Below are 9,382 nucleotides of genomic sequence, written 5' to 3' on the forward strand. Positions count from 1 at the left end.
CATTGTTCGTGGATTTCAACAACTTTCCCGATTGTTTGTGGCCGCTTTGTATTTCATTTTGCGGTTCAATCCTGTGCGAAATTGGTTTTCGGAAGAGCAAGCTGCGTCCTCGTTCATGGTCGATGGTGATTTCCCTGTGGTTGGAAAATTTTGGAAAAATTTACGAAAATGCTTCCCATTACCCAGTTTATATCTCGTATGTTCGGAAGAAAAAACAACTTTGTATTTTCAATTATTTCGCGATGCAGACTTTTTGGACTGGTAAAAATTCAGTAAAATACTTTCGTGCATGCAGTTAAAGTATTCCAGTCTTGTATTTTAATTGTACAGTGGTTTCTCTATATATGTCGCCAAGGCCTGGATGATAAACGTCGCGGAATTATCCCCACTACCACAGGATATACCCCGTGAGGGGCCGCGAAGCTCGAGAGGCCTCGGTAAACATAACACGGCTCGGGTATGTCTCCTGCACGATACATGACGCTGACCAGACCCCCGTGTTGTTGACATATATCGAGAATTCACTGTATTGCAATATGTACCCTTCTCTCGGACCGTCAAATGCTCCGCTAGGGTGAGTTAGAACGTCGCTTCTCTGTGTTTAGAGTATATTAAGAATTACGCGAACATTTAGTAGACCACTTTTGCTGATCGTTAATTCATCGGTGGTTATTGTTAGTTCTGTGAAAGAATAATACAGGCATTTCACCGGAGAATCTCGCGGAGCAGCAACGAGAGCAGAGTATAAATAAAGATGGCGAATCGATCTCGTTCACTAGTTAATTGAATGTCAGCCGACGTTACTGGGACATCAACTGATTCCGCTAACAAGTTCAATCCACAACGGGGGAATACATTCTCGATTTCAATAATTGGAATAATTGGATTGCTTGCGCAACGATAGCCGAGAGGAAACGATGATTGAACGATCTCCGCGAGTAGTAACCGTTGTAAAAACGGGGCTTCGATGGCTGCCATATTTCATTTGGGTATCGCGAGGACGACCATTAAAAAAAAAAACGATCCGACAAATGTTATTCGCTTTTGTAAAAAATCGACTTTCACGCGTTAACCTTCCCATATCCGAACATTAGTGAACAATAATTGTAAATATGCAACTTCCTTGACCTATTTTCGACATTACAATTGTGTAGCTTTGAACTGCATACTGGAAGGTGTTTTGCCAAATTTTTCCACAATTTTGCACTCACCGTAAACACGTGCAAAATTACGTCGAACATCGAAGAAGCTATGTTTCTATATTAAGGTGCACAAAATTGATTAAATAAAAGGTTTCCTTGATGGAATTGTTCTGTAGATTCCGATTACATTTTGGCGCGGCAGACGGCGGCCAGGCACGGTCTCGAAACCAGAAACTGAAAGAAAAGGGGACGTTTCCCATTGATCCGGGAGCTAAAACCACCACGCCCAAGAATCTTCATGCAAATGCGCTCGAAAAGTTGTAACATCCCGTGCAGATAAAACACCGGGGAGGACGGGGCAACGTTTCCCGGACGCGAGATTTGAAAAGGAAATTCTTCTTTGTCAGAAAATTCCGCCGATAACCGGGTCGCAGTGTGTACACTCTTACAGCGACGCCGCGTCGCACAGTAGTCCGATGAATTAGGAGGAAAAAAGTTCAAAAATTGAAGGTAACAAAAAACACGTATCAGTGAATTTTCTATGTACATCCCACAGAGACGCAATTGTTTTAAATTTGTCAGCATCGATAATAAATCCAGGTGATCAGAACACACGTTTTCATAGACACTATTTCGCGACAAGCGATCGAGTAACGTAAAACAATTATGCGACGCGACATTTGCGTTCGTCATTTGTTTCATTGATAATGAAACTAATACCAGAGGTCACTTTGCGTCTCTGTGGGATGTACATAGAAAATTCACTGATACATGTTTTTTGTTACCTTCAATTTTTGAACTTTTTTCCTCCTAATTCATCGACTGGGACCACGGTGCGCCGTTTCAATAGGCAATGTTGCCGCGACGAAGAAAAGTTTTATCGATACGCGGACAACTCGCGCGAACGGACGATTTCACGACGATAAGTAACTCGACCGTGACAATTAACTGTCGCTGAAATGACCATTGTGCTACCTGTGTTCGGTTTTGCCCGAAGAAAATGTTATTTCATCGAGAACAACGAATAAATCGACGTTCGATTACTTATCGTTTGGACAACCTTCGTTTTGTTATTTATGCAGAATTAACAATAAATCAACAATCGTGTGGGAGTATGAAAGAGAACATTTACAATAATGCCTCTAAATAAAATTTCGATTTTATATCGTAGAGACAGTGTTCCTTGATCTTTTGTTTAGAAATTGTTATATAACTTTTTTGTTTAGAATGATTTTAATGTAAAACGTCGACCCAGTTATTCGTTGAACTTTTCCGATTAAAATGATACCCAACACGATGCAGTTCGGATCGTATTTACTCGTTTAATCCACGATTTAATAGAACCTCTACTATCCGAACTACTCGCTGCCACGTAGATCATTTTGTTTTTCCCTTTTTTTTTTTTAAAAGTTTTTATCTCGTTAAACTTTTATCATTTATTCGTACCTAACTTTCACCATTCTAATTAACTTTTGCCGTCTATTTGTAATTACTTTTTTTCAATCTCGGTGGATGATTCTTCTGATGTTCCGCATAATCTCAGATGGAATTTGCTAGCCTCTTTGTGAACGAATCTCCGCGCTGCTATAGAATTTTCGATATAGCAATTAAGCGTTATTGTACGACCCGTGACACAATTATAATATCACAATTAAGCATAATTTAGGTGACCGGTACTCATTAAGCGACCCTCCTCCATCATCTGCAACTTTTCTCAGTCGACTGAAGGCTGTTTGACGCGAGGGAGACAGTCTGAAATTAATTTCGAAACGTCATGTTAGACTATAAATGTCAACAATTAAGCAAACTCGTATTTTATGAACTAGTTGCAGGGAGATCAAATTAGATAAAATTAAATGTCACGTGATACCGTTATTTTCTTGTATTGAAATATGAATACAGATAGCCTCGAGATATGCGGAATAGATGTGCACCATATTTACCAATTCAATGACAAAACTTTTTTGTTTTCGATTATTTTTTTATGAAACCTTTTTGTAATTCTAACACCGTCAAAGAATTCCGAACATCGTAGATTTTCACCTCCGAATGTCCTGCATTTTTCCAGATCGATACTAATACTAGATAATACTAAGTCAACAACGTAACTTTGTTGTTTCCAATTGTTTTTTTATGAAACTTCTATCAACACGTTCGTGACATTTTTCTGATTAAAACGAGTCCAAACACGGTACACTTTGGTTCACATTTACTCGTTTAATCCACGATTCTCACATTTCATCGAACAGTTCGCATAATCGAGGTTCCATTGGATCATGAATTAAACGAGCAAATAGGATCCAAATGGTATCGTGTTTGGACTCGTTTTAATCAGAAAAATGTCACGAATACGTTGATCAAAGTTTCATAAAAAAAATCATTAGAAACAAATTGAACTCTATTATGAGATCGGGTATTGACCCACTGATACTTAAAAAAAAATGATTATTTTTTGGTTGAAAACCAGAGAACTATGTTAATCGATTTGGTAAAAGCGGTGACTCAATTATTACGTGGGTGGAAAGTGTGGATGAAGAAACTTGTCGAGTCACTGCCAAGTGTCCCAGCCCCTGGTGAACCCCTGAACTTTTGACCCGGCCACCCTGGGCGAGAAACATACATACAGTGCTTTCATATAGTGTGCATACACAGTGTATACTACGTACGTATACTCTGTACGTAAGCGACACGTAACGCTTAAACCTCGGAATCGACTGATCTTGAGAGTGCAACCATGCCGTACCAATTAGTATCTCGAAACGAATAAACGACCGCCCCTAGACCGCCAGACGAACACGCCTAATCGACCGATCCGCAGATCGAACAATGCTTGAACAATGGGAAACGATTCGATCGCTGATAACTACCCAATTTCCATCGGGAACCCATTTTCCACGTAATGGCTATTCTTTTCACCATTTTTCCCACTAACGATCATGCACTCAATCTCCTGGTTTTTAGAGATGCCCCTCTGCGGGACAAATCAGAGTCCGTTCCCAACAATTCATTTGTTTATTCATTCATTTAACAATTTTTCTTATTTATTTTCTATTTGACAATTTTAGCCATCTAATTTTCAATTAATAAATTTTTCAATTGATTTAATAATCTAATTCTTATTTAATAATTTTAGTCATTTATTTCTTGCGTATCAATATTTCAATTTATTCTTTATTCAATCAGTTTTGTCGTTTACTTCTTGGGCTAATTAATTGATTGCCGTTTCAGTTTTGTTTTAACTACGGCGTCCCACGCGCACGTGTGCTTCTTAAATAGATTCCGTTCTACGTTTAGTATACTTCCTCGATATCCAGCTCCATAGTTGTCCACTTAACTGTTTAATGTTAATCTGCACAATTTCACAGCTATTTTTAACCCCGCCTAGGCTGTTATTGTTATCAGCGTAATTATTTTTAGGTTATCCTAGATCCTGTCGATCGTTATAAATAAATATTTCCACAGAGAACAAGTACCAGCTAAAACGTGTTCTGTGCGCCGGGTGTGTGTCGAAAGTTGTTGAAAATTTTCTAGCGATTTTGTTGATCGAAATTTACCGGTGTTATGGAAAAAGCTCGAGCTTCGCGTAAGACGTACATATAATGTTAACACCGGAAAAGACGCCGCCCATCTTCCGAATGTAAACAATGATCGAGCTCTCGAGTGTTTATTTGTTTGCCTAATGGCAAATAAACCTGCTTGTGTACTTAGAAACCGTATGCTGCGCAAACAAATGCGCAGGTTTCATGGACTCTCATGTTGGAGCACTTAATTGCCGATCATCATGCAACTTCGTGTTATCGTTAATAAATTTGTTGGGAAAAGAAAAATTTACACAGAAATTTATTAAAAAATACAAAAACAACACCTGCAGTCAGTTAACAATTAACAACGGTCATTCTAAAAATCCATGTACATGTTAATAAACGTTCCGTGGATTGTTTAAATCAATAAAGTGCGCTTTTGTTGAAAGCATAGCATATTTTCTTTTTCATTTGAAAATACTGGAAAACGAACTGCACGGATCGTTTCAAGTGTGTCGTTCTGCGCGAAGGAGTATGCGAAAGAAACTAAGAACTCCTAAGGGACAAAGGAAACGAATCAGGCAAAGGGAAACAATGGCCATCATTAAAACACGTGGCACTAGATCATGCGACCCGTGAAGTATTTCTGCAACGTTAGACAGTGGGGTAACGTGATCAAATGCGAAAGAGAGAGAGAGAAAAAAAAAGATTTTCCCTCGAAAGAGATTTCCTTATTTTGCCGTTTCCCTCCCGGGAAAAATTTAATTTTCCGTCGCGGAACGTGCTAATTCCATTTCACTTTATTTTGATTTGCTTCTTCTATAACCAAATGAATACACGAATGAATCATCTAATAGATAAATACATGGATACATTGTCGCAGACTTGAATAAACATTGGGTAAACAAGTATGTTAACGAATTGTTGAATAAGAAATAAATGTATATTAAATAAATAAATGGTTGCATAACAAACAACCAAGTATTGAATAGATGAATAAATTGCATACAATATACATACATACCATAAACGAATACACTTGTTTATTACATAACAATTTATTTACGTATTCACTTATTCGGTATACATTTATTTCTTCTACAAAGCTTTGTTCGTGTAGGATAAGGGACCCAATTACTGTGTCTATATTAATTACACTCAATTTTTAAGCATAATGCATATTAATGCATATGTTATATATATTTTTTTTTAAACCATAGTGAATAGAAAGAGATATTTTTTTTAAAGCATAGTGAATAGAAAGATATATATATGTATACCTTTCTTTTTAATATTCACTATGCTTTAAAAATAAGTATAATTGATATAGGCACAAGTAATTGGTAACCCCACAGTAATTGGGTCCCTTGCCCTACTTGCTTATCCAATGTTCGCTGACTTTTCTGACAGATAACAATTTTCGTTTTTTCTGCTAATCGAATTTCATTTGCAATTTTGGAGGTGATGGCAGCCCCGAATTTAAACTCCAAAGATAAGAGGAAAGAATTGCATAGCGTGTTATGCAGCCCGCCGTAAAAATACTCGGTGAACGCAGCCAGTGAAACCTGAAACTCTGCGTAGATCTAGTAACGCCGTAAACAAATCGCATGAAAACATACGCAGAGAGATAGCAGTGGAAACCAAATTAAAAGGTGTAACACGAGGAAAAAATACGAAAGCACACCTCCGGGAAATATTTAACGTGCCTAAGAGCGGCGGCGGTTCCCATTTCTCTTTTTTTTTTTTTTTTCGAAATTGTGACAGGCTCGCTAATTGCTAACCAATTTTAGTACGACCTACTTTCGCGGACAACTATCGCTTTATTAATTACGCTCCACCTTTGAATGTCACTTTAGAAAAAATTTATACTGCCCCCGTTAATTCATCCGTACCGTAACTGTTTAGTTATTAGTACGTTTTGTACTTGGAATAATCAATTTAATTACAAAGAACGAACATTACTTAGATTATAAAACAATATAATATTATTTGAATACTACTCGAGAGCTTTTTAACTTGTTCCAAATAAATTAAATATAAATTACTATAGAAATTTTTAAAAATATTTTATTTTAACTATAAAATTCATTATTTATAGATTGGAAGATTTTAATTATCGTTAACTTTCTTGACATTGCGAACCGTCTTCGTTGAATGATTGCGATAAAAGAAATACCAACAGTTTTGCATTTCGAATATTATTTTTCGCACGCCAGAAGGGGTAAAAACGGAAACGCGAACATAATGCCGGAGGATCGGCTATGGAAATATCGGAAACGTTCCGTTTCCGCGCGGCAAAAAGTGTCATTTCACCGGAGATTTGCTCACGGATCGGGAAATTCTGTCACAGCTGCAAGTGATCCCTATATGTACGAATCCTATGTAAATAATATCGAGTTTGCGGTTTATGTCAATTGCCCTCTAGTGGTATACATCGGAAACTTAACACCTATGGCAACCCCTACTTCCCATCATTTCTTCGTTCGCGTGTGGTTGCTTGTGCCAACATCACGCAACTAGTTTCTGTACGTTAACATTATGCTAATTTATGCAAATAACAACCATTGTTCCTAATACTCATGAAAACATACTCTTCGGTAAACTTACATTTTTTTTTATATTGCAAATAACAATGCCATAAAGCTGATATTATATTTTCATAATTACTAGAATTTATTTTGGTGTCAAGTAAAACACCATTTCATGTAAATATAAACATGCTGCGCCGAAATTAATGCAAATACTTGTTCAAACGTATGTGTAGTACGTTCACCGCGTAGAAACGAATAGGTAATAATAAAAAATTTATTGCAAACTTTATCAAGCAGTGGATGTAATAAAATCAAACTTTTTTCAGAAAGGATTATAGGAATATGATGTATAAATGTGTCTTCTGTGGCAGTAAGCGAACAAACTTTTCAAACAACTCATTCGTATATTTACTGTGACGTAAACTACAGTTTCTGAAAACAATTTGTTGATCGCGTTATACGGGAGTCTACCGTATAAGTTACATTTATATGTGTGAGTTACATTAACCCCATTCTGTACCTCAATAATTTCATAAAACAGAAAAAAAAGTAGACTCTGATGCTTAAACATAATGGCCACGAGGGAACATAATTCAATTAGAGTAGATACTGTTTTAGAAATGTTCATCACCTCGTTATCGTTCCTTCCCAAAAATGGCAGATTCGAAAATCGTCTTAGCGAATCGAGGAATGCTGTTTTAAGGGGTCTGCTCCTCCAATTTCAAATATTATTCGTGCGAGTTTAACCTGTCAATTGATCCCGCGCAAACAAGCGTGGAAACAAAGGGCCGCAATCGAGACGGTGGTCGTATTTAAAATGTATATAGAGATAAGGCGAACAAACGGGCGAGAAGACACACAAAAGAAAAGAAGAAGAGGATGAGAAAGAAACCGGGAACAACACAGAGGGAGAGAGAGGGAGACAGAGAGAAAGAGGAAAAGAGCACTCCCTAGAGAGAGAGAGGGAAGCGCCACCTGTCCATCGATAAGCGATAATAATTAGTTCTTTTTTTAATTTGTCGGGGCTCGTGAAACAATCGGCCGCGTCGGTAATATTTCCAATTATCTTGTTCCTATCGATCGGTAAGGACGAGTCAAAATGGCGAGGGCTCTCGGGGGGTAGAGGGATATATGTTTATCGAGCTAAGGGACTATGAAAAAAACACACATACACACACATACGCACCGTGTATCTACACACGCATGTAGGAGATCCTGAATTTCTCGAAATAACCGTGACACCGGTATAACGAAATCGGAAGATATTCAAGTTATTATTTACCGGCGAGTTTTCGGTTACACCGGTATAAAGGAGAGAAAGAGTTAATAAAAAAAAATGCACGGTGTCGAGGATTCAAAGGATGAAAAAGCGCTTACCGGTCTGTTGTCTCAGCTGCGACGAGAAACACCAACCCTCACCACAGGCGCCGCACCACTACTGACGCCAAGGGCCGAGCGTGGCTCAAGCGAGGCGATGGGCCGCGCGCATGCGCCCTACCACGATTCACCTGGGAACATAGACGCGAGTCGCCATCTTGCAGGGGGTTGATGAAAACTATGCCTTTATTTCTTTTATCGACAGTGGGCACGATTTGCAAATTTCTGTCACATACAGGGTGTTCCAGAAACTGCGCTTAGTCCTGATATAATTTTGTAGAAATTTTTTCCTTAATTAACGTATGAACTGTACTCGTTCTCTGATTGGACAACGTTTTTCACTAACAATTTTTTCGATGAGGAAAAAAGTTTCTTCAAATCACCTCCAGAATCAAGACAGAAAAGGTCTTGCACCATTTCTAGACCATTTCGATTTTCTTAACAAATAAATCGATCCAAATCATTTTACAATTAGCCATTCAATTATATATATATATTATTTAATTGAATCGTTTCTACAATCAAATATGTGGGTCAGTAATCCACTATTTTTTAATACATTCTATATACTTTTAAACATTCGATTCAAATATTTTTGCTGCCATTACCGTGCGCCATTTTGGAAAAGAAAGCGGGCGGGAAAACAGTTTGAATTCAAATCAGGAAACTATTACCAGTTTATTGGAAGAGTAAGGTATGGTGGATTGTTTACTAGTGTAAGTATACCTAAGAAAAGTCACTATGAAATTATTGACAGCCTAATAAAATTTTAAAAATAAAACTGTAATGTCAGAAGGAAGAAAATTGGAAA

At 37.6% G+C, this 9,382-nt stretch overlaps 1 protein-coding gene across 1 annotated transcript in view; it reads right to left on the reverse strand.

Annotated features, from left to right (window-relative positions):
* Window positions 1-8,630, reverse strand: part of LOC143359380 (protein qui-1) — a 27,277-nt gene extending 18,647 nt beyond the window's left edge. Inside the window, exon 1 of the mRNA XM_076797293.1 lies at window positions 8,572-8,630. The gene's annotated coding sequence lies outside the window, so the exon portion shown is untranslated. The remainder of the gene's footprint in view (window positions 1-8,571) is intronic.
* Window positions 8,631-9,382: the final 752 nt, after the last annotated feature.

The sequence above is a fragment of the Halictus rubicundus genome, chromosome 11 (genome assembly GCF_050948215.1).
Source record: "Halictus rubicundus isolate RS-2024b chromosome 11, iyHalRubi1_principal, whole genome shotgun sequence".
Taxonomy (NCBI): domain Eukaryota; kingdom Metazoa; phylum Arthropoda; class Insecta; order Hymenoptera; family Halictidae; genus Halictus; species Halictus rubicundus.